At 39.8% G+C, this 23,823-nt stretch overlaps 1 protein-coding gene across 2 annotated transcripts in view; it reads left to right on the top strand.

The window, feature by feature from the left end:
* LOC139618672 (carbonic anhydrase-related protein 10-like) overlaps positions 1-23,823 on the top strand; it is a 144,297-nt gene that overhangs the window by 16,130 nt on the left and 104,344 nt on the right. The window lies entirely within an intron of this gene.

Below are 23,823 nucleotides of genomic sequence, written 5' to 3'. Positions count from 1 at the left end.
CAGGTAAAAACAGCTAGCCTGGCTCTGTGTGATGCTAAATGTCCACAGGATCTGGCTGTTCAGTCACCGCTCCTTCAACACACCCATATTTATGATATAGTTAAGAGTTGTTTTACTGACATTTTCATGTTTTACAGGCATAAATATACATTTGTGAATCATTTAGATGTGGCTATACTCGGTTTAATTACCCCTGTTAGTGGTCTTCTAAATGATGGCGGTGTGTAGTGTAAATAGAGTTGCCGATGTCCACATTAAAACCATTTGGGCCCTACGCCCTCACTACGCTGGAGTAGACCTCCCCTGTCAGGGTCAGGGTCAGGGGCTGTGAAGTAGTAAAGAAGTAGTCTATCACATGTTGATTTAGTCAGATATTTTTGTGACCATAAAATATTGATGTGACTCTGAGACTGCAGTGCAGCAGTGACTGATTAACATGTCGTATTTATGAGCTACAATCAAATCACTGCTTTAGACTTTGTTTTTGTTGTCTGACAGCAAACAGAGAAATCTGTGAGCGAGAACAACTGAACTCGTGAATTTGGCTCCATCACGGCACAGTTTAGAGGATCGTGGAGAGCAGAGAGATTGACGGCCGTTTAATGGAGCGACACTCAGCAGAGTAACTGGGGAAAATCAAGAGGGAGAGAAAAAGATGCATTAAAATGGTCTCTCTCTCCTTCCTCCTCCTCCTCGCTGATTTTAAAAAGCTTTCTGTATAGGCCAGTGTAACACATGAAATGCATCACTAAGTTTCCAGTAAATATGGAGAAAAGAGCCGTGAAGGAGGTGATGGACAGAGACTGGAGTAGCTTTCAGGATGCACTTTTTATGGAGGTCTGCAGCAGATGAAATCATGAAGCATCAGTGGCCCCTGGTCACCAGTGTCACATCTGTTGGTCCTATAGTTTCATTCATTTTCTTCTTTTTTAGAAGCAAACAGAAACATTTGATCAGTTGCTTTCATCTCCTTCACTCATTGTTTAGCACTGTGTTGGTATGCTATCCACCCGTCCCTCTCTCCCTCTGTCGTTTCTCTTCTCACCTCTCCGTCTTTCTTTGCTTCAGGCTGTAATGAGCGTCTGGTTCATCCTTTAGTTGTACAGTTCTTATGTATATTTGATCACATCTGTGTCTGGTTGTCTCCCTGTCTCCTTTTATCTTCTCCCTCCTCTTGCCTTTATTCTCTCTCATCTCCTCTGCCCTTTCAGCCCCTCTCCTCCTCGGTTCCTTCTTTCCCCCCCGACTGTTCATTGCTGGTCCACTCTTCCTTTGCCTCCTCTCTCGTTTTTCGGCTCCTCATCTCGTCCACAGTCACCCATCCTTCTCCTCCTCGTTGCTGTTCTTCCCGCTTACTCTTCCCTCTGGCCTGAATGGCCTGGAGGTGTTGCTGTCATTCATTTGAATTTGATCACGACTTGAGGCTCATTCAGAGCCTCAGAGAAAATCTCAAGTGAGCACTTGGTCGGAAATGGCTCAGATGAGACTGCTTCCTCCTTCAGCATTTATAGATGATAGATAGATTGATAGATCTTGTTGCTCACGCTAACCTAAAATGTCACAGGAACAGGAAACCTCATGTCCTTGCTTCCAGCTTACTGAGCTAATTTCAAATGAAGACATCAAACAAACCAAACAGAAACTACACAGAAGCTTGCTGCTTGAAGATGAGGTTTACACTCACACAAGGACAATTAGAACGAGAACATTTTCTATGTATCACAAGAAACTGAGCAGATTTGTTACAGTGGCATCAGTACAATATATTATGGTAAACTGGAGGCATAAAAACAAGTATCTATCTGCTTATCTATCTATCCACCCTTTTATATCTATCTATCTATCTATCTATCTATCTATCTATCTATCTATCTATCTATCTATCTATCTATCATTGTTTCATCTGTCTGTCTGAATAATGAATTATGAATAAATTATGTATGTGTATTTATGAGTATATGTGTGTATGTGGGAATATGAACAAACAATTGCAACTACCTCATAGCTATGTATGTATGTATTTACAGATATACTATATTCAAATATTTGTGTGCCTTTGTAAAGGTGTACTGTATATGCAAGTATATATATATATCAACATTAATTCCATCACTCATTTAATGTATTGATGATTTATTTGTTTATTTTTTGCATCATTTGTTTATTGTTGATCACAGTATCATCAAACAGAAGGCATTGTATGACTAGAACAGAACACCTAACTTACACTCAGTTGTCCCCACAATAAGTGTATGATTTTGTTTTGTGCTTTGTATGATTTTGGATCTGTGCTTAATGTTCTCTTATGGTTTCTAAGACTTTTGCTGTTGTTTTTTTGTTGCTGTTATTTTTTTCTCTCTTCCCGCTCCACTTCAGTCTCTTGTCTTTTCTGTGTTGTGTGTTGTATGTGCCCATTTCATGGGTGTAGGTTAGTTTGCATGGAGTAGCTGCTTCAACAAGCACACTGTATCGCACAACCTCTTTCTCATTATCAACATCAGCAACACCATAGCATTGGCACTGAATATAACATCTTGGAATAAAAGAGGAATCAGGTTAAAGGATAAAAAAATGCCACCATCTGCACAACAAGTACACAAATTGAAACCACAGATCTGTCTGTTAGAGGAAATTCATCTCACAGAGGCAGGGTCTCAGAAACTCAAGGCCAGACGACTCACCTTCTCCAAAAAACATCTTGCCTCTATTCTGATTAGCAAAAATGCACCATGTTCTCATAAATCAACTGTAATCCATCTGAAAGGACATTTCATTGTCATCAATGATAAAAGTAGACAGACATTCTCTCCATATGGAAAGCCATAGCCAACTTTCCTAATCCCTGTTTTATTCTAGGAGGTGATTTTTACTCTGTATTAAATCCAGATCTTGATCACTTGTCTATTTGAACCTCCCATAAGCCTTTCAAATCCTCAAACACGATTAAACAATATATGTGAGAGTGTGGATGGAAATCTGGAGACTACACAATCCAGACAGCAGAGAATATTCTTACTTCTCATCAAACATACCCCGTTTATCAACTATTTTCTGATTAACAGCACTCTCGCACACAGCAATAGAATCCAACATCCACAGTATTATTATTATTATTTCAGACCATCACCCTCAATGTAACTAACAGGATGGCACTTTTATATCACACTCCTGAAGGGCCCGGTTTCATCAAGTATTTTCAAAGAGAATGGGCATCCTTTCTTGAAACCAACAGCACCCGTGATACAACCACAAGCACTCCCTGAGATATAGCAAAAGCAGGTCTAAGAGGTAGAATAAAAGCAGATTCCACAGACAAAAAAAAAAGAAACTGCAAGAGAACATTTTCTACAGCAAGAGGTGAAGAGACTGGACACCCTGGCCTCTCAAACGCCTACAGACATAACAGACATAATCACCAACGAATCACTCAAAACCAAACACAAACTTGGCAGTCTTCTTAACAAAAGAAAGAAAAAAAGTGTTAATAAAACTGGTGAATGTAATCAGTTGACAACATAGTGAAAGACAGACATCACTACTCTAAACTGTACACCCTTGACCACAACATTGCATCTACAGAAGCTGATGCTTTTGTGAGTAATGCCTCCCTCTCAAAACTTGACACAACACAGGCAAAGAACTTGGATAAACCGCTGATGAACAGAAGAAAGCACTACTGCAACAACAACAAGGCATACCCAAGGCATATCTGCTACAAGTTTAGAAACTTGTATAAACCTTCTCTTTTCCGTAAGTTTCAAAATGATCTCTGAAATCTTTAAAATTCCCCACCATATGAATACTGCCTTTGTTACTTATCCCTCAACCAAACCAAGCCCCTACACACTGCTCTAAGTGCTGTTAAGAAACTAACACTGATGTTAGAATTATAAGCAAAGCTGTGGGGTTAAGATTGGAATCTGTAATCACATCACCTGTGCACCTGGATCAGACTAGTTTTACAAAAGGGAGACATTCCTCAGAAAACATGCCAAGATTATTCAACTTAATTAATCTATTACACAATTATATATACAGATACAACAATTAAACATTCTGCCATTATTTTAATTCTAGATGACGAAGAGGAGTTTGATGGGGTAGGCTGGCATTTTCTCTTCACACCCTTGCACATTTAATTTTTAGTGCCTTCTTCATCTGTTGGATTAAGATACTATACAACACACCCTCAGCAACTGTAATCACTAATAGATCAATAGAGTAGAGTAAAACTTGAATGTCCTTTAGGGGCAATTTGGGCCCCAGACAGTCAAGTTAATTCAACCTATACATAGGTACTAGGCAAAGATGCCCATTATCACCATTACTTTTTGTACTATTCATGCATGCACTTGCCTCAGCTGTAAGGTAGAATGAAAGCATTTCAGGCATTAAAGCCAATTCACACCATCATAATCAGTCTATATGCAGATGATATCTTGTTATATCTAGCAAATCTCTCAAACTTCCTCCCATCAGTCCACAATCTGATTAACAACTTTGGAAAGTTTTCTGGCCACTTCATTAACTTAAAGTTAAAGTCTGAGATTTTGCCTCTGTGCCATTTGACTGGAATGCTAGGGTCGGGTCCTACCTTATAACCCACAGACTGTATTTCAAATTGGATGTAGCCTGACATCACCCATAGGTTTTTCTAAAGAGTGCTTTTGTGAGCTGCTGTTGCCATCTTGGCAGTGCCTGACTCTGCCTAACTTCTGGCTAATTCAAAAAGATGTGGGTCGCGTGTGGAACTGAGACTACGGTGTATGCCGACTTTCAGAATCAACAAATCCAAATGATATATTCAAACCTATATTCTTATATGTACACTTATATTGCTCTCCATTTCAGCCCTCCATTTTCAGTAGGTTGTGGTATTTCTCACTCCAAAGTGGAGCATTTAAAAAACAAAGACAGACCTGCCCAGTGGTGGTCAATGGCTGTGTGGCATTAGGAAGTTGACCTTTTGTGAGCTCATTTTAAATGTCAATATAACCCATTCCATGGGTCATCAGCTCTGCGCCCGCAGCAGCTTGATAGCGACCGCTGGTTACGAGTGCTGATAAACATTTATCCATTGATCAACTGTGATCAAATTATTATTTCTCCCTCATCCTATTGTCTGACAACAGAAAGAGAAAAATATGAAATTGAGAACTAGATTGTGAATATATTAAAACACTGTATAGATGACTGCAAGAGAGCAGGAGGGAGACACCCCCAGCCCCTATTTCTATATGTCTTAATTTTCTTACAAGAACAATCAGTTTTACTTTACTTTAAGAGGTAGGTGACATTGCTACACTGGCTAGAATGGTAGCAGATTATACCCAGCATCCATGAATGAGTTGAATATTGTGGACCTTTAATGAAAGATGCCTTCTAGCAGAATAATGGGAACTGCAGGCTCCAGGATTTTTGAACCTTCACTCATTCTAAGGAATTGAAGTTTTGATATTGTGATTATGATTTTTGCTTCAATTTTAAACACTTGACTTTGTATTACAGGAAGACTTAATGACACTGCAACACATTGTTGTATGTACCAATACTGCCTTTATTTGAAGCCTTTGACATATTTTTTTAACTATATCTAAAGAACATCAAGAAGGAAAATGACCTTTAAAGAATTTAGTGCACTAAATCCTTTCAAGGTCATTTCCCTTCCTCTGGGGCTCACTATGGCTAGCATGGTAGTGAGTTATTTATACAATCAGAATTTTGTTCTGTGACCATGCAGTATTTAAACATTGCAGACTACACTGAAAAGATTCTACAAATTTAGAAATTTTTTGGCCGCAAACCGGTGAGACTGAAGTCTACATTCCCTTCAAGTTCTGAGTTTCTTAGCTTTCTTGGCTCGACACAGCAGATTTGATAAACTGTCAAACTCTCATTCTGAGTTTTCTCCACTGAACAAGTTGTCTGCCCAGCACTGTTAGAGACAGCAAAGTTTGTGTTGCTTTTGTGATGGTAACAACCTCTGAGAAGGATGTCAAGACACAGCAAAAAGATCTGTTTATGCTTCAGTTATGTGGTGTGTGGGAGAGAAAGAGGAGGACCTGTTAAATAATAACTGATCGTTTCTTAAGCAGATAAATTGTGTTGGGTCCTTCCTGTCAATTCTGCAGTCACTCTCAGTCTCAAGCCTCCCATTTTGCTTCTCCTTTGCAGATTGTTTGTTTGAAATTTGTGTTTTGGGTTGCATTCACTAAAATTTCAGGAATCTTTTGGCCTTCAGTAAATCATCTTTTATTTATGTTATATCTAATCCCCCGACTGGCTGAATAAATCCATCCCTCTCTTTAATGAACAGATCCTCACAGCACTTTTTAACAAGACATTATCCATAGTTATAGTCTATAATATGGATGTAAAAACAATATGGCTATTTCTAGGAAATCAAGAGTAAGAGTCCTCAGTCTTGTTAGGAACTCTGCAAGGCTGTACGGAGTCACAGCACAGTGCTTGGACTTGATTCTAATTAAGCATTTATTGTATTCCATCATACAAATAACCAAGGGTTATCTAGATCTAGAGCTGATTTCTCTCCTTTCTGCAGCTGTTCTTCAGCTCCTTTGCAGTTAATGATTGTTCAGCGGTTTTGTGCCACGGGATCTTTCCAGTCAATTATTGGTAGAGTATTTCATGTCCATCGATCAACGGTGTACTGTGTCAATCGCTAATGGTCAAACCTGTGTGCTGAACACTGTGTTTTCACTTGTTATGTTCCTCTAGAAGTATCACCCTCTCCTCCTCTGAACAATTTGGTTTTCTTGCCTTCTTTTCTTCTGCCATTTTTTCTACAGGCCAACTTTGTGAGACAGGTGAGACGATAACCAGTTGCTATTGCTAGCAAACAAATGATCTCTGTGGAAACCGTATAATTATTGCTGTAAAATCTCTTTCATTGCTGTAAATGCCTTAATGTCTTATCTAAGGAAAGCTTTTAAGAGATTCTGTGGAGCAACCTTAAGTAACTCCCTCAGCTAAGTAGAAAACTTAAGATGCTTTGTACACCTGGGCTTTTAGGGAGAGGGGCCTTACAGAGCCCGGAGCAAATATTGCCTGTTTCAGTGAGAGGCTCAACTGAGGGGCGTAACAGGCACTTTGAGATAAATAATTAATAATTTAACAGTAAATCATGCAAAGCTATTCTTGTGGAGACCCAGAATAAAAATATAGAGCTGGAAATGAGCCTAATAGGTCCCCTTTAATGTAACTGTGGTGAGACGACAATTGGTGCTTGTGTCCTTGTATTGTTGTATCCTTGTACATTTGACTAGAAACCAAAGCAGTCGAACTGATGGTGACGCTGGCAGAAAAGTGAAAAGTTCACCAGAGTCAGTCAGATATCTTGAGACCATTAACGTCTGCACAAAATGCCATGGTAATCAAATAGTGGTTGAGATATTTCAGTCTGAACCAAAGTGGTGAACAGACCAACATTGCCGTCCCTAGAGCCAGCTAAAAACTGTACTTCTCAATTATTAAAGCCACTATGTGAAGCCACTATAGAACATTCCTGACTTGTTGCCCCAGAGGGAGGCAACATAGTCAACAGGGCAATACACTGCTTTTACAAACTTCATCTTCATCAAGAAGATTGTGTGGCGTAATACATTCAGGGCCAACAGATTGCGAGGAGTGAATAACTGGGCTGAATGTTAGTAGTAATGACTGGAAATAGTGGAAGAATTTAACCATGTTTAAAGTTCTTTGGTTCTTATATCTCAGTCATATGACACCATAAAATCTGATTCACATATTAGCAGAATCATATGAAATATGTTACAATAATTGCACTCATTTCATTACATTTCATTATTTGCCAATATGAAACTAATACGTAAATACGTAAAAGCCTCTGGGCTTGAAAAATGAAGACAATACAGAAGTGCCAAAAACTGCAGTTCCTCAAATGGCCACTTGAAGCTGGCTCAAAAAGCGAGTCAATCCCTATAGACTCCCATGTTAACATACCCAACTTTACAGCAGAAACAAACAAAAACAAAACAGTACAGATAAGAGTACTGTTATAGTATCCATCCCTAGTGAAAGTGTCAAAGCCTCAGTCCACAGAGAAATACACACAGCCTGTATTCAGAAACTGAGCCTTAAAATGAGCCGTCTGGACTTCTGGAACTTTGTGATGTCACAACAAAGCAGTCACTGCTCTCAGCCATGCCCACCTGGACCCACCATCCAACCTTGCAGGATTCGGTTTATCTGAGTGTTAATCTGAAATCTGCTATATTTTTATTTGATCAGAAAACAGTCAGCCAATCAGAAGAGAAGCTCAGAGTCTCTCCTCTGATTGGCTCACTGACATGTTGTTACTAGAGCTCCAGAGAGAAGCCTGTGAGAGGAGATGTAAAACTACACTGAGATGGTTGTTGGTTCTTAAAACCACAAATATATCTTCTTATGGAGATCAAACCTTCAAATAAAACACCAAGTGTAAAGTGTAAAATTTGGGACCTTTAAAGGCCCATAAAGTGATAGGCAAATTAGCCCCTAGGCCATAAAAGCTGTGATATGTGGCATTTATTCATGCTATGTACTGTGTATCTTTATTGGTATATATAGTAGTTGGACCTAATTTGGGTTAATGCCGATGTTTTAGTGTGCTCTACATTGGTACATGCTCCAAGCTGGAAGGAAGAAAAATGAAATTTGTGTGTGTCCCTGTTACAGAGTATGATGCTGGGGGATGGCAGATAGCCCACTTGAGAAAAGGAACAGCAGGAAAAAAGACAGAATAGACTGCACCACCCCTGGTGTGTTCATCGAGGAGAAACCAACTTGTAGTGGAGTTATTTCTGTATTGTGAGGATGGGGGCGTGAGTCGGTACAGGATGCAATATCGTGGTTGTTGTTTAGTGTGTGTAAGTTCCTTGCTGTGTGTGTGTGTGTGTGTGTGTGTGTGTATGTAAATGGTTATTTCTGTGACTGCATGTTGTGGATATATTATATCACAGCTCAGGGTTGTTATTTGGGTGTGCTGCAGAGTGAGTAAGTAGGACACCAAGTCAGTGATCTGAGGAGCCTCTGCCACACTCTCTCTATCTGTTTCTCTCTCTCTGTTGCGCGCGCGCACACACACACACACACACACACACACACACACACACACATTGCTATTATCCATATATATATTTTCCCTTTGTCTTTCTCATGCAGTTTGCCTATCTATGCCCTCCTCACTCTTTCTTCCTAATATCTCTTTCTGTCAGTGCCTCTGTCTTTCTCTCTCACACATACTTAACATGCAGACACACACCCTGGCAGAGACTCACAGGGCCACAGGAGAGAATAGAAAGAGGAAAAAAGAAGAATTAAAGAGAAGTGGTGAGATCTGGAGGAGGAGGAGAAAGGGGAAACTACATTACTCCCACGCAGTAGAGGAGGTATGAGCAATTTTAGCCCGGACGAAAGGAGGGAGGTAGAGATATGAAAGAGAGAGAGAGAAAGAGAGACACACATGAGCGATAAGGAGAGGATCAAAACTGCCAGAGTCACCAAATAACACAACAAAACCAAAAATACCTCACTTATTAGAGCACAAAATCACATGCACAAAGCAAAGTGCAATGTTATCAGGCCTGAAAAAGACAGTGGCACGGTACCGGAGCACAATGACTGATGTTAAACATAGAGACAAATTACAGACTAAAGAGTGCTCACAGCCTGGCTTTAGAAACAGGAAGATATAAGAAAACATGGCTGCCAAAAGAGGAGCGACGACATCAACAGTGTGAAGGAACTAGTGTAGAGACAGAGCTGCACCTCCTCACTTTTCCCAGAACTGAAATCTGCCCGGCAACGCTTCTTCATGAAATTCACGAAAAAAAACATCAGCAGTTAAAAGACTGTTTGAATAATGAGAAATTACAAATTCTTCAAGTTCTGGGGTAAAGAAAAGAAAGTTGTGTTCTCTGTCACAACACGAGAGAACCAGACTGACCTGCCGGGTCTACATTAGGCCTCACATTTCTTTTATCTGTTCGTTCATCTTCATTATTACTAATCTAAATTTTATTAATCATGTTAATTTTCCTTGTGTGTTGTATGAAAATTTTTTTTAATATTTTATACATTGGTTCTTTATTTATTATTTTAATTAGTATTTGCTGATTATTAAATCGTTGTTTTTAACCTGCCAGTCTGGCTTCACCCTGGCTGGGTGATATTTGGCCAAAAATGATAGCGCGATTAAAAATTTGATCTCACTCAACATTGTTAATTATTGATAATTTTTAATGAATTGTTTTTAATAAAGATGAGGAGAAAAGTAATACACAGCTATGCGGGTTGTGTTCTTATCTTGTGTGAACGTACTGTGTGTCCGTCGTAGACAGTCTGTGGGTTGTTTCTTCCGATGAGGCAGATGTTGGTCGTGACTGACGACCAAACGATGGAAGAGGCTAAGGTGGTAAAAGAAGTTTCTTCCGGCTCAGTTTATACACAGTGATGGTCTCATATGAGCCAGACTTAAAGGTGCAATGTGTAAGATTTGGCCACAATGAACTAACACCATCAACAGTGTGTGAAGGAGCCACAGTGATGTAATACCGCTTTGTGCCACTAGATGCTGTGTGAGTCAGTGTAGTCTGCCCTAGTCAGTCCTACATAAGAAGATGAAGAACATCTTATCCCCAAAGGCTGAAGTTACGCTAAAGGTCCCAAATAGCATCACAGAAATGCAGAGATGGCTGAAGCTCCTAGAAAGTGCCTAGAAAGGACTGCTCCGGACAAGAAACTACATTAAACAGCAAATAAAAGAAGTGTAAGTAAATGTCAGTGTGGCTTTCCACCACTGTAGACACCTCTTGGTGAGAAAAGAAATGTAATTTAATGCTGAACTAGCAACTTCTCTTTTAGACTGGTGGGTAACATCTAATATTTGCTTGTATCTTTAGTACAACTAATGACAAAATGTACTGACAAACATTTCTAGTGGCATAAATTTCTGTTATTAATGTTGTGGACGGACTCTCTGTTTTAGCGATGTAGTAGAATTTCCCTAATTCCTGGCTGGCTGTTGCCCAGCTAATGACTTCAGCAACCATAGGCTTATTTTATAACATGATGACTTGACATTGAGATTTTATAGATCCAATAGACCGACTGAATACATGTCGATCGGTTCACTGTGTTGTAACCACTTTGCATTAATGTTACAGGATTAGGCAGGATTGAAAGTATGCTCGGCCTATACATTTGAGGATACTTCAGGGTTTAAAACGTGTGTCTACTGTACACTTGAATAATGTCATCGCAGCAATTAGTAAATAATTCATTTCTTGCACAAGTTATGAACAAGGGGTTACTCGGCAGTGGAGGAGGGGGGCAAAGAGGTGAAATGCTGCCACCTGTGGATGTAGAGCAAGTAGCACGATCTTACCCATTTTACCTTTAAGGAAACAGTGCCAAACTGAGCTGTCCTGTCTTTTTTCTTAAGAATTTCCTCACTGTCTTCAGAGGCTGCACTCGTTTTCTCTCTCCACGCCTCTGTTGCAACTGAACAACACACCTGTTAAATGATTAGCTGTTTGTCACGCGTTGCACGTTCCATTATCAGGGGATATGATAGGCCGTGTTTATGAGCAAACTCTGAGTTTGTTCATGCAACCGTGAAACTATTCGACTTTCTTTCAAATGATTTTCCTATTGCCGTTGATGAAGTGTCTGCTGCTGGTACATATTGCTATCATTTTAGCGCTCAGGCCTAAGCTTCACTCATTGAAAACTTCATTAACTGGCAAGTATGTTTTGCAGTAACAGACAACAAAAATAAAAGCAGAATGTTGCACCAAACAGTTGAAACCCTACGAGTTAAAACTGTGAGTCTCTTCAATTCAAAAAGAAACATAGGGAAAATGGTCTGAGCCTGCCGGGGATTTAAAAACACCCTTAAGTTTAAAAACTTAAAATCAATTAAGAAAGAGCAGCATCCAGTCTGGGTTTGATTTCACATCTGAGGATGCCACTGAGCCCTTCTCTCCACGCTTGATCCAGGTGCCGTCAGATACCTTTGAACAAACTGTAGCCTGAAGGTAGCTTTTCTGCTGGCCAGGTGGATGAGGCTGTGCCCCCCTGCTCTCTGGATAAAAACAATACACTCTGTGATACTGTCACAACCTGGCTCAATAGGCCACAACAAAACCAGCTCCAGCAGCCAAAAATTAATTATTTATTTAACACAACTGAGAATGTTTTACAATCAGTGCAGTGTGATTATCAGTACAATCACGAGTGTTGGATGTGCATGGCTGGTGAGTGTGTGCAAGTGTGCATGGAAAAAAAAAAGAACCACCAAGGAGCTAACAAAAAACTAAACCATCCTAACAGGCAGCCTGCAGGGAAGGCAGGAGAGGACTGCCAACCACAGCCAGAGCGTTTAAAGGCTGGTAGCACCGGGCCCAGGTGATAGCAGTGGAGCCCTGCCCCACCCACCAGGCATCTGAAAAACAGGCAAAACCAACTTGGGTGACAGAAAGGTCACCCCCCCGATAAAAAACCTTGCCACTCCATAATTCACAACTAAAGTATATACAACAAAACTGAGCGTGCACAGCAACTAACTATACCCAACTCCAGGTAGACTGCAAAGACCCACACTGCTACACCACTCTCCACACACCTCAGCAACTGGATCCTGGAAGGCAAATTAAGAAGGAGCAAGGAAGAGCAAAACAAACAGGCACTGTCAGAAACTTAACCATTGGGGCACCTGACAAAGCATCTGCCACAATATTATCTTTGCCCTTGATGTCTTACCTCCAAGGTATGAGCAAAGCCAGGGTCTGAGGGAGAACTGAGAGAACATCACACCATTCACTGACAGGAAGGGCCTCGTTTTTCTCCAGTACACTGTAAACTGTTTTGCAATATCATCCAACAAATCAACATCACTCTGATGTTTAGTAAGAACAATGGCAACATCTGGATACGCAGATAAAACAGTGTTATCACCAGGTAAGTCAGGACATATTTCTTGTAGCAGGGGTTCCAGGGAGAGTCCACAGACCTTACCAGACAGTGCAGAGCCCTGAGGGATACCTCTGTCCACACACTCTATACTCCAAAGGTTATTTCCTGATCTAGAAAAAACCAGACCGGTGTTTATGCCTGATGAGCTCGAGACTCTCAAATTGTAGATATTATCTACCGTGGACGAGCATACGGTCTGGTTCTGATGGCTGACGTGCTCCACTGTTGGTCAAGGCTTTGAGCAGAATTTTGTGATCCATACAGAGGGGAGATACTGGGTGACAGTCCCTTATATCCTGCATCTTCCCTCATTTAGGCAGGAGGGTAGTAACGGCCCTGCGACAGGACAGTGGAAGTGAACCTGTGTTTTATTCAAAAATATATAAGAGATTGTTTCCTAAAATGTCCCAGAAAGTTTAATAAAACTTGAAAGTCAGGCCGTGTATTCCTGGAGCGCTCTGTCTCTGCATGCTCTACATGCTGGGCATGAAGCTCCTCCACAGGCACCTCCACAGGCCTCTCCACCGGAGAGTTCATCTCCTCAGAGACCCGAAGCAGCTCACTGCAGAACCCCTCAAACAGCACGTCATTCTCCTCGTATTCACAGATGCAAAGGAAGATTGTTCAACAGCTCGCCTTCTTATCTGGCCAGGTTCTGTTAGTTCTTCCCCTGTGTCAGAGAGGAGAGTGGATTCTCTTGTTCTGTCCATGTTTATTTCCAGGCCAAAGAAAAATCTAGAGGGAGCGTTCATCTCCATGATGTTCGGGACTCTGGACCTCACCAGTGCACCCTTTCAGGATTTCAGTACATCCTTGATTTCCTGTGGACTCACTCATTATCTTTTAATAATTCCACAATATCAGCCTCCAGATCTTTTATAGATCTGATGATGTAGACATTAGAGTTTAAATTGAGGCTTTCCATGGTCCCATCTCTGCCAAAGACAGGTAAAATCACTCTTCCTCTTCCTAAAAACAGTCGATAGAGAACTAAGAGCATCCTTAAATTTTTCATCCAAAGTTAAAACAGAATGAAAATGCTAATACAGCATGTGCTTTTTGGTAAAATGTCTATGATAAAAAAATTACATAAAAGCAATGAATGATGTGTAAAACCAATTGGCATCATTTTGCACATTTAAAAAATATTAAAAGGGTGTTTAAAACAATAAAACAGGTCAAGTAAGGCCAAGACCCTATTCTCTCTCACGTGTCTGGATTTTGTGTGCAGCCCTCTTCACACATCCACCAGGGCATGAGAGCAGAGCAGCTGCTTCAGAGGGTGTCGGGAGGCTGGATGAGGCTCTGACTGACTGTGGTCTAAAAATTTATCAGCAGTGCAGTTGAAATCACTGCCCAAGAATAAAAAATTCTCTGACCCACATTCACAGTTTGATGGAGCACATGTCGCACACAGAACGGGACTTCCAGGCGTGCATACGTTTAAAATAATTCCCTTACTTCTTCTCTATCTCTCTGGAAACAGAGACACAAGCACATCAGTGTAACGTGGCTGCACACTGCAGGCTGTCTGGGTCTAGTATAAAGCATCCACTTTCGCTATAACCCTCAAAACACACACACACACACGCACTGACAATATTGTGGACTCACACAACCTGCACTACTGATTTCCTTATGAGCAAATTGCTCAGTGAAGCACTGATTCACACGACATGCTCTATCATTTAACTTGCAAAACTCCAATATAAATCTCGCACTTGCATCACTGATAATCCATTACTCTCACACATTCATTACACGTAGCTACTTTTATACATTTTTTCACCCCTTTTGCTCACATGGAAATACAGAAAAACAAATAAATTCAGTGCCTGTTAGCCCGTTAGCCTGTGGATATTACTCCCGATTCCTGCTGCCTGCAATGTTTGAAGAGACTGCAGTCACAATGTTTAGTGCCTGTTAGTGTTAATAATTGTTTTGCAGGTTGATTTAAATGTAGCATTTACATTTACATTGACATCTTTTGGCTCTTGACTCTTTTATCCAAAGCAACTTGTTTGTATGGGACATCACTAAAGCTTCAGTACAGTAGGAAACCTTGGTGGAGGTCCTAAATACCACACCTATTCTATAAGCGCAAAGGAGATCAGGTAAAGCAGTGCACCGAGTGCATAGTAAGTGCTAGTTAGGCATTTTAGGGTGTTAGAGGTGTTAGGAGAGGAGTTGTGCTTGGAAGAGATGAGTCTTTAGAGATTCTTAAAGATAGAGAGGTTTGCCCCTGCTCTCATAGCACTCAGCAGCTCATTCCACCATCAGGGAACCGCAGACCAGAACAGTCATGACTGCAATTACTTTGTGAGCAGGATAGGGGTGTGCGATATATATCGTTTACAGTAATATCGAAATTGTTGTTTTAAGGATGAGACAGCTGGCATGATTGAGTATTTCTCTCACTTTGCAATTACCAATGTAAAATAGCAGGACACGTATTGATTATTGGGGCTTCGTGAATTGTACTAGTGCGCATGTGTATTCAGGCTACAGAGCACTCAAGAGTAGAGGCGTAAGTTAACAAGCTGCCGCTGAACTATGACTAAAGAAAGACAGCCAGACCAACTCGCTAAAACGTGACCAGCTTGGCAGTCCGCTTCTTTAGATCTTGTAGCCAAAAGTGGGTCATCCTCAATCGCGTGGAGATGGTTTGGCTTCAAGAGGGCGGATGTTGCTGAAACCAGCCCAATCTGTAGGCTTTGTGGGAAAGTGGTTGCAGTGAAAGACTACATCACAACAAACTAAGCACCACTCAATACGAAGACTATGAAGAGCTTCGGGAGTCTGGTAAATCCACGTTAGCAGTGACAGCAAAAAAAAAAAACAACCCTAGCAGCAAAGTTCGGCGGAGTCGTTTGGCAAAAAAGTGCCTTACGACAAGAAAAGCAAAAGGTGGCGAGACATAACCAATGCTGTCTTGAATAAATTCTACAAGACCTGCTCTTCTTTTTTAAGCGTTTTTGATGTACTGTTGTGTGCTGTTTCTTAAGTAGGTTTAGTAAGCAAAAGTAAATATTCTATTCATGAGAGCAAGCAGGTATAAAATAAGACTTAACACTTTTTGTTATTATTAAAATATCATCAAATTATTGTTCTTGGTAAAATGGCAAAAAACACTGTGATATAAATTTGTCAATATTGAACACCCCTAGTGCAATATCAGATGAGGAACGCAGTGTACAAAAAGGAGTGTAAGCCTGTATGATGGGGTTCAGGTAGATGGACCAGACCCAGAAGTTGCTTTTTAAGGCAGCATTAGTGACTTTAATTTGATTTGGACAGCCATGGGTAGTCAGTGTGGGTCGTTGAGTAGTGGAGTGATGTGCCATTGTAGGCTGATCGAAGATCAGACACGCTGCCATATTGTGGATCATCTGCGATGGTTTCACTGTGCATGAAAGGAGGCCCGCCACAAGGGCACTGCATTAGTCAAGGAGAGAGATAACCATGGTCTGGACCAAGAGCTGGGTGGTAAACTAAGTTAGGTATGGCCCAATTTTTCTGAAACTGTATAGAGAAAAGCAGCACGACCGGGAGACAGATGCAATATGGTCAGAGAGTGACAACCTGCAGATATTTTGGAAGAATAATGATGCATATTAGTTTATTTAAACTTGATACTGTTATATCATGTTAATGTGCCCTACGCTCCTGAAAAGTGCATGGCACACACCGAAAAACAAAATGCTTGATACATTCAGAGGGAAAAAAACAGCACGTCTTGGCACTATCACCCCTGCACCTGCCTCATTTTCACATCTGCAGAGGAACTGCTGATTGTCAGGTTTAATTATTTTCAGATCATTTTCTTTACACGTTTTTCATTTTTCTCCCCTCTTTCCTCCATTACACCTTCCCTTACAACATAAGCCTCTTGAGCTAACACAGTCTCAGTGGTTTTAAGCGAAAGTGAAACTGCACTCTGTGAGGTGTCAAGTCTAAGGTCAAAGTCGTAAACCTGTCACTTTGAAAGAGATGTACCTTCATGACCGTCTACTGTGAGCTCCTGAGGGCAGAACCTGTGACATACTATGACCCCTGACTCATTCTCTGTGTATCATATATGTATAATACTCCTCTTTTATTTCATTTTAGTTTGTGACCTGTGCCATCCATTATGGAGCAATCCACCACTGAGAGCAGTCTCATGTAAAGACCGTCTTTGAATGGTACAGTTTAGCTATCCCTCAACAATCCTTACCAGCACCCACACCACCCACACTATTCTTTCAGCGCCTTTGTATCTTCTTAAGAATGTGAGATTACTGCTCGACACGCTGCACTCCTAACAGCTTGATACAAAAACAATGTTATTTTTAAACGTCTATCTCTGTAAGTCATGTCAGATGTGAAATAGGCTTTGAAATGAGATGGAGATGAAGGGACATTGATGGTGCTGAGGATTCAGCATCAAAGAAACACTGGGAAAAATTGAGTCGCGATTGAAAAGAGGTTCCAGGTTGTGCAATCTAAGAAGAGTTTTTTTTTTCTTGTTTTTTCTTTTATCATTTTTCGGGCTAGAAACATAAAATTATCATATCTAGTTGTGGTTTACTTATAACAATAAAAAAAATAAAATAACATGACATAATTGATTACTCATAAGAAACATAATGCTCCTGGCCTTGACACCTACTAATGGCTGTAGTTATCCTACACACCAGGGTATGTTGGTTATGAGTTGTCATACCCTAGCATAACCACTGCCACAACAGGAAATGGGAAGAGCTTCTACTGAAATCAAATCGGCATCAGGTCTGACCACTTAATTGTCTTGCTAACAAAGCCATGAACTTAAAAACTGTTTATAAGCATATACATGCACACACAAGGATATCCAAACACACTTAAGCCTCTTTTCCACTAGTCAAAAAAACATCAGGCTTTTGTGGTCATGGTAAGATCAGCATTCATTCCAAAGTCAAATGGCTCTACAGTAGTAGTGGGTATTTTCTCCGCTCCGGCTCTGATCAGCATTGATGTAAACAGAATGCCCGGGTGAACAGGCTAATTTTTGTCTCTTTGTCAAGACGTCTTTCCTGTCACCTGCTGTTAAACCAGAAACACTGTGGCTACACTCCAGGATGAAAGAGTGAGCTGCAGACCCAAAATAAGTTTCAAAAAAACACACCCACCCATTGAAGCTTCTCACACGGAGGCTCCGTCACCTACAGGAGCACCAACCAGGGGATGAGACATGATGGATCCATTTTACCCATTTGTACTGCAGCCAGCAGCTCGCTGTCTCTCCACTGTGCCTGTGTGTGCTCTGTAACTGCATGTGATGACATTACTCCCTGCAGTTTTGTATCCTCAGTCTGAACAGAAAGGCAAAAAGACAGTGGAAAACAGTTTTTATTAGTGGGGTTTCCAGCATTTCAAAAACCTGCTTAATAATTTTATCACTAATTCATTCACTCACTAATTAATTTAGAAGGCTCCAAATGACATTGTACAGCATCATGATACTGCTGGAGGAATGCATCATGGGCATTTTACTTTTGGATTAAATGGGTTTACTGTAAATTGCAATTTGGCTACACAGGTAGGAAAACTGCATCAGTAATGTGCCAGGATGCAAGGATGTCGTAGAGTGCTCAATGAAATAAATATAAAATAAAAATAAATAAATAATGAAATAAATATAAAATGATAATATAATATTACAATTAATTATGTTTATTTTTTTTAGCAGTTTAATTGCAAAATGTCCATAATTGTGTGTTTATTTTGCAATGCCATATTACTGATGACCACTTTTATTTCATAATGCCAATTTTCACCACAAACTCTTCATAAGTTAAGACAAACATGGTCAGACCCAAGGCATAATTGTCTGTGGCTTCAGTCTGAATTAGTAAACAGCAAAGTCTGTTTTTTATTTATTTATTAATTTTTTTAGATGTTTCTTATTTTTGCAATTGCATTTTTTAAAATTTTTTTTTTAATATGGAACACTTCATCGTCATCATGCACTCATGTATTGGTTTTACTCTGCTGTGGATGGAAAAAACTGAGGAAATAGTGTTTGTTAAGGACGATTTTCAGCCAGGGATTAATACACATCTGGTACTCATCAGGGTTTGGCTGCACAGATAATACTTGTTAGGGTGAATGAATTGTTGGTTTGGGTCTTCCATGGGATGTGTTGACAAGAAGAATAATGTAGAATATCAGTTGACTTAACTTTTAATCTTTAATTTCATTGTAGAAAAGTCAAGACATGCACTCACAGCTTCACTCTATTTGTGTTATAATGTATTTTATATATAGAACAGCACTGTTGATCATAGACAATGCCTTACACTGTATATATAGATATAAATATAAATCTGAATATCTTAATTATGAAAACAGAAATGCCTGGCAGGTCTGTGCTGGGGTATCTTCCCATATGTCAGCAGCCCCATATGTATTATGGGAGCCTTGCTCCCAATATGCTGCTGAAAAGACTTGTCACTTGGCTGAAAAAAACATGAGTGGTATATCTGGCCTATTTTCATAGGAGCTTTAGGAGTAAAAAAAAAAATCCCTTATCCTGGTGCCTCTCTGTAGTGCTGACAGTCAGACACACAGGTTCAAAAGGTAGCAAGGTGCTCCAGTTTCACTGTTTTTCAGGCTGCTGTTTGGAAAACAGAATCCTTCCAGCTGAATCCTGGTGGATTTCTATGGCAATATGGGAATGAATTGAACTAAAACAAAGGTTCATTAATTAGCAAAGCTCATAACAACAACATGGGGTGCAGTTTTCTAAGCCGTGATTTTTAAACTAATTTATTTATTTTTGTCTATCCCTAGAGACCATGCTCAGTCATCTTCAGAATTACAGAACTTCAAATTAAAATTGACATATCACTACAGTACATCTTCAGTTTTTCAGCTGTCAAATATAATTCAAATTATTTATTAATAATAATAATAATTCAAATTATTATTGACAAAAAATTGCAGGATTACACTTATTTTGTTGGAGCTTTATTTTAAACAAATCAAAGTCTAGTTTTTAAAACATGTCCTCAGTGCCCCTCCCCAGTGTGGATACCACACTTATGTGGTCGGTAAAGTGGTCTGTAAAGCCAGGAAACTTTGCGACAATACGGCCTGTTCTTCTTCTTTGGGGTTTTACAGCAGGTGGCATCAATACTGGCTGCTTCGGGTTTTCATCATCTATTACAATCTTGTAATTAGTCTGGTTGCTTTTCTCCCCTCCACCATATCCCAGCACATCTTTAATCCTGGTCTCCTCTCATCCTGGTCTATGTGGCCCTGTTATCATTGTCCTCTCCTCTTCACATTAATTTGTGCTATATCATCTTGAAAGAGCAATGATCAATGAGGAAACTCCGACACTAGGCCAGCCGACCAATGGTGTAACACTTCACTATCTCAACTCTATCACTCAGTCAGTCACATTTATGGGGTTGACCATGAAAAAAATGTGACATTTGACATACATGTACATAAATGCATGAAATGACATTATATTATTATTATTAATATATTATTATAATAATATTTTTAGTTTGATTTCATCCCACCCCCACCACTACCACCAAATCACCCCTAAGTAACATAGAGGGAGAATGGTCACTACTTTTGCATCGGTGGTCAGTGTTGATTGTGAAGTTATATAATTATGTTTTATTCCATGGAAACAAATTTATTGTTTTATCGTGTGTGTGTGTGTTTTCTGGGTCATGTTCACTCTGAACATGTGCACCTGGGTCAGAGATGCAATGAACTACACCTGCTTCTCACAGAGTCACACTCACGCACACATACACACATCATACACAACACACACACACACACACACACACACACACATACACACACACACACACACACACACACAGACACATACACACACACGCACACGCACACACACACACACACACACATACACACACACACATATAGATAAAGCTCTCTGCTTCCTGGTCCACAAATAAACACAAACTGAGAACAGTGTGGGTGGAAAAAGGAGAGAGGGGCAGCATGTTCCTGGAAAAGGGCCAACAATCAGATTGAGCTTCCTGCTTCTCAACACTTCTTGGTGCAAAGAGAAACAGACTCTAGAAAATTTTAAAAAAGTCTGAACTGATTCATTAATGGCTTCAATACACCATTGAAGGAAATGTAAAATCACTAATCAAGTTTTATTTATGTAGAGTCAAATCTTAACAAACATCATCTGCAGGCACTTTACAGAGTCAGGTCAACTCCTGACAAAATTATAGAGAGGAACCCAACAGTTGTGGTAGGATATATATACTGTGTACATCTCACATATATACATATATGTGCTGCAGTTCAGCTATGCTAATATGTTCACAGCTTTCTCTGTCTTTGTATCCTCCTCTGCCCTCATCAATGCTGTCTCTCACTTTCTTTCCCTCAGAGCTAAAGAAATGAGTGAGCAGGACGGAGATGAACAGAGAGACAGTGAAGGGGAATGGATACAAAGTGGATTACAGTGGAGTTACATCATTGTTTGACAGCACCGAGGCATTTTATTTGACCCGTGTTATTATTATTTTTTTTGCTGATAACTGCTGTCAGTTGAATGTAAAGTTTTAAAATTTAAATTCATGTTGCAGCCTCATGCTAACATTTAAATTTGTTTTCTCCCTCATCAATCTACACTCAGTACACCATAATGACAAAGCAAAAAAAATTTATAAATTTGCAAAGTTTAGCAAATTTATAAAAAAGGAAAAACTGAAATAACACATTGACATAAGTTTTCAGACACTTTGCTGTGACACTTGATGTACAGCTCAGGTGTCTCCCATTTCTCTTGAAGGCTACAAAAAAACATTTCTGCTGCACTAAAGGTTCCCAAGAGCTCAGTGGCCTCCATCATTCTTACACTGAAGAAGTTTGGAAAAACCAGGACTCTTCTTAGAGCCGACCGACTGGCCAAACTGAGTGATCAGGGGAGAAGGGTCTTGGTTAGAGAGTTGAATAAGATGATGGTCACTCTGGCTGAGCTCCAGAGAAGCAAAGTGCCTGAATACTTCTGTCAATGTGATATTTCAGTTTCCTCTAAAATTCTGTTTTGACTTGTCATTATGAGTGTAGATTGATGAGTGAAAAATTATTTTTATTTTCGAATAAGGCTGCAACATAACATAATATGAAAAATTGCAAGGGATCAGAGCACTTTCTGAGTGCACCGCTCAATGTTTTGAAAGAGGAGAGTTGAATTTTGTTAATGTAAGATATAATAGCCCAAAAGCAGCTCCATTTCACCTCAGGTGTCTCTTAGCTTCTAGCCATTACCACTTTCCAAGAAAATGTTACATGTACTCTAATTAAAACTATTTTTCACTACTTTATACATTTAATCAATTTTGATCATGCTTTCCTTTTTTTAAACCTCATCAAATATGTTTTTTAAATATGTCTTTATTGGAGAAGTAATAATTGTTGATAAAAACTGCACATTAATAAAGGCCAAAATGTGTCTGTATATCTACATATATCAACATTATAGTCCGTTTTAAAAACAAACGTGTATTGAATATTTATATACAGCTTCTAAATGCTGAATAGGGGGATTTAAAGTTTAACTGGATATAACTATTACACAATCTGAATTTATTACAGTACTGCATAGTACAGCACAGTGCTGCATCAGCAGCTGATCATTTCAACCAAAATCTTTGAACTGAGCTCCTACATTTTATAAATTAGTGTTACCTAAAAAAAAGACTCTTCAGACTCTGCCCTTGTATAAAGAAATTATTGTGTGAACACTCGACCTATAAAATCCAAATGTTCTTCGTATTTGCATAAACTTCTACCTGAACCACTATAAGATGACTGCTTTACATATTCAGCAAGTCCTGTACATTCAAAACCAGTGCACCGTGTACGCAGTACAATAGCTTTTGCTCCAAGCACCTGGTTCAGCATTGGTAACGACTTCTAATAGACTGTAACTACACTCAGCTGCACGCTGTCCGTCTCTCTTCACATCTCTTTTCAATGCAGGTTTGATTTCATTCATCTATCATCATCATTTACCCAGCAAATGACAAACTATGATGAAAATGAATGGTTGTTGTGCTATGATAATGGTGGTGTGACCGAAGCAAATAGAAATGCCATGTAAATCGGTGTGTTATTAGTGTGTGAAGTCGTACTTAGTTGTTTTACACCTCATGGTAGAAATTGCGCACTGTATTTTACTGCACTATGTCTGATTGATGTTCAGTTCTAGCCACTTTCAAGGAAAAGGAAAATATCAACAGGCAGACAAAGATGCCGAGGAGGAAGCAGTACTTTTTTCACGTTGCAGTGTCTGCAGGCTTCTTTTCTGGGTGATAACAAGAAAGCAAGAAAGTGAAAAAGAAAGCAAAGAAGTCTTAAAGTCACTTGCTACAGAACTGGATACTGCTTATTGAGAGGGGAAACATGCTCCCTCCATTTCCCAGAGGAAATGATGTCCTTGAGTTGTTAACCAATATGTCTCTCAGCTCATGAGCATTTGAAAATCTTTTCACTGTGGTCCCTTCAGTCTTTCTTAATGTAATAAAAAAGGTCTTGTAAATCAACTCTCATCACACATGATCTGCAGTTTTCTGATGTTGTGACTTCAATATCCTGTCAGAACTGCTCATAGTGGACTCGCTAACAGCACGACGGAGCTGTCAGTAATGTACTGCTCAAGAGGAAATCCTGTATTCTACATAATCCCTGCTCTCCATTTAAACATATGGCATTTCCATGAATTTCTGGATATTTGTGTATGTGTATGTACTGCATGCTACCGAACATACACGTGTCTCTGTGCACATAGAGGGA

This window comes from Trachinotus anak, unplaced genomic scaffold, assembly GCF_046630095.1.
Source record: "Trachinotus anak isolate AG129_WGS33_773 ecotype Australia unplaced genomic scaffold, CSIRO_AGI_Tana_v1 ptg000003l, whole genome shotgun sequence".
Lineage (NCBI taxonomy): Eukaryota > Metazoa > Chordata > Actinopteri > Carangiformes > Carangidae > Trachinotus > Trachinotus anak.
This window is presented reverse-complemented; position numbering and strand designations above follow the sequence as displayed.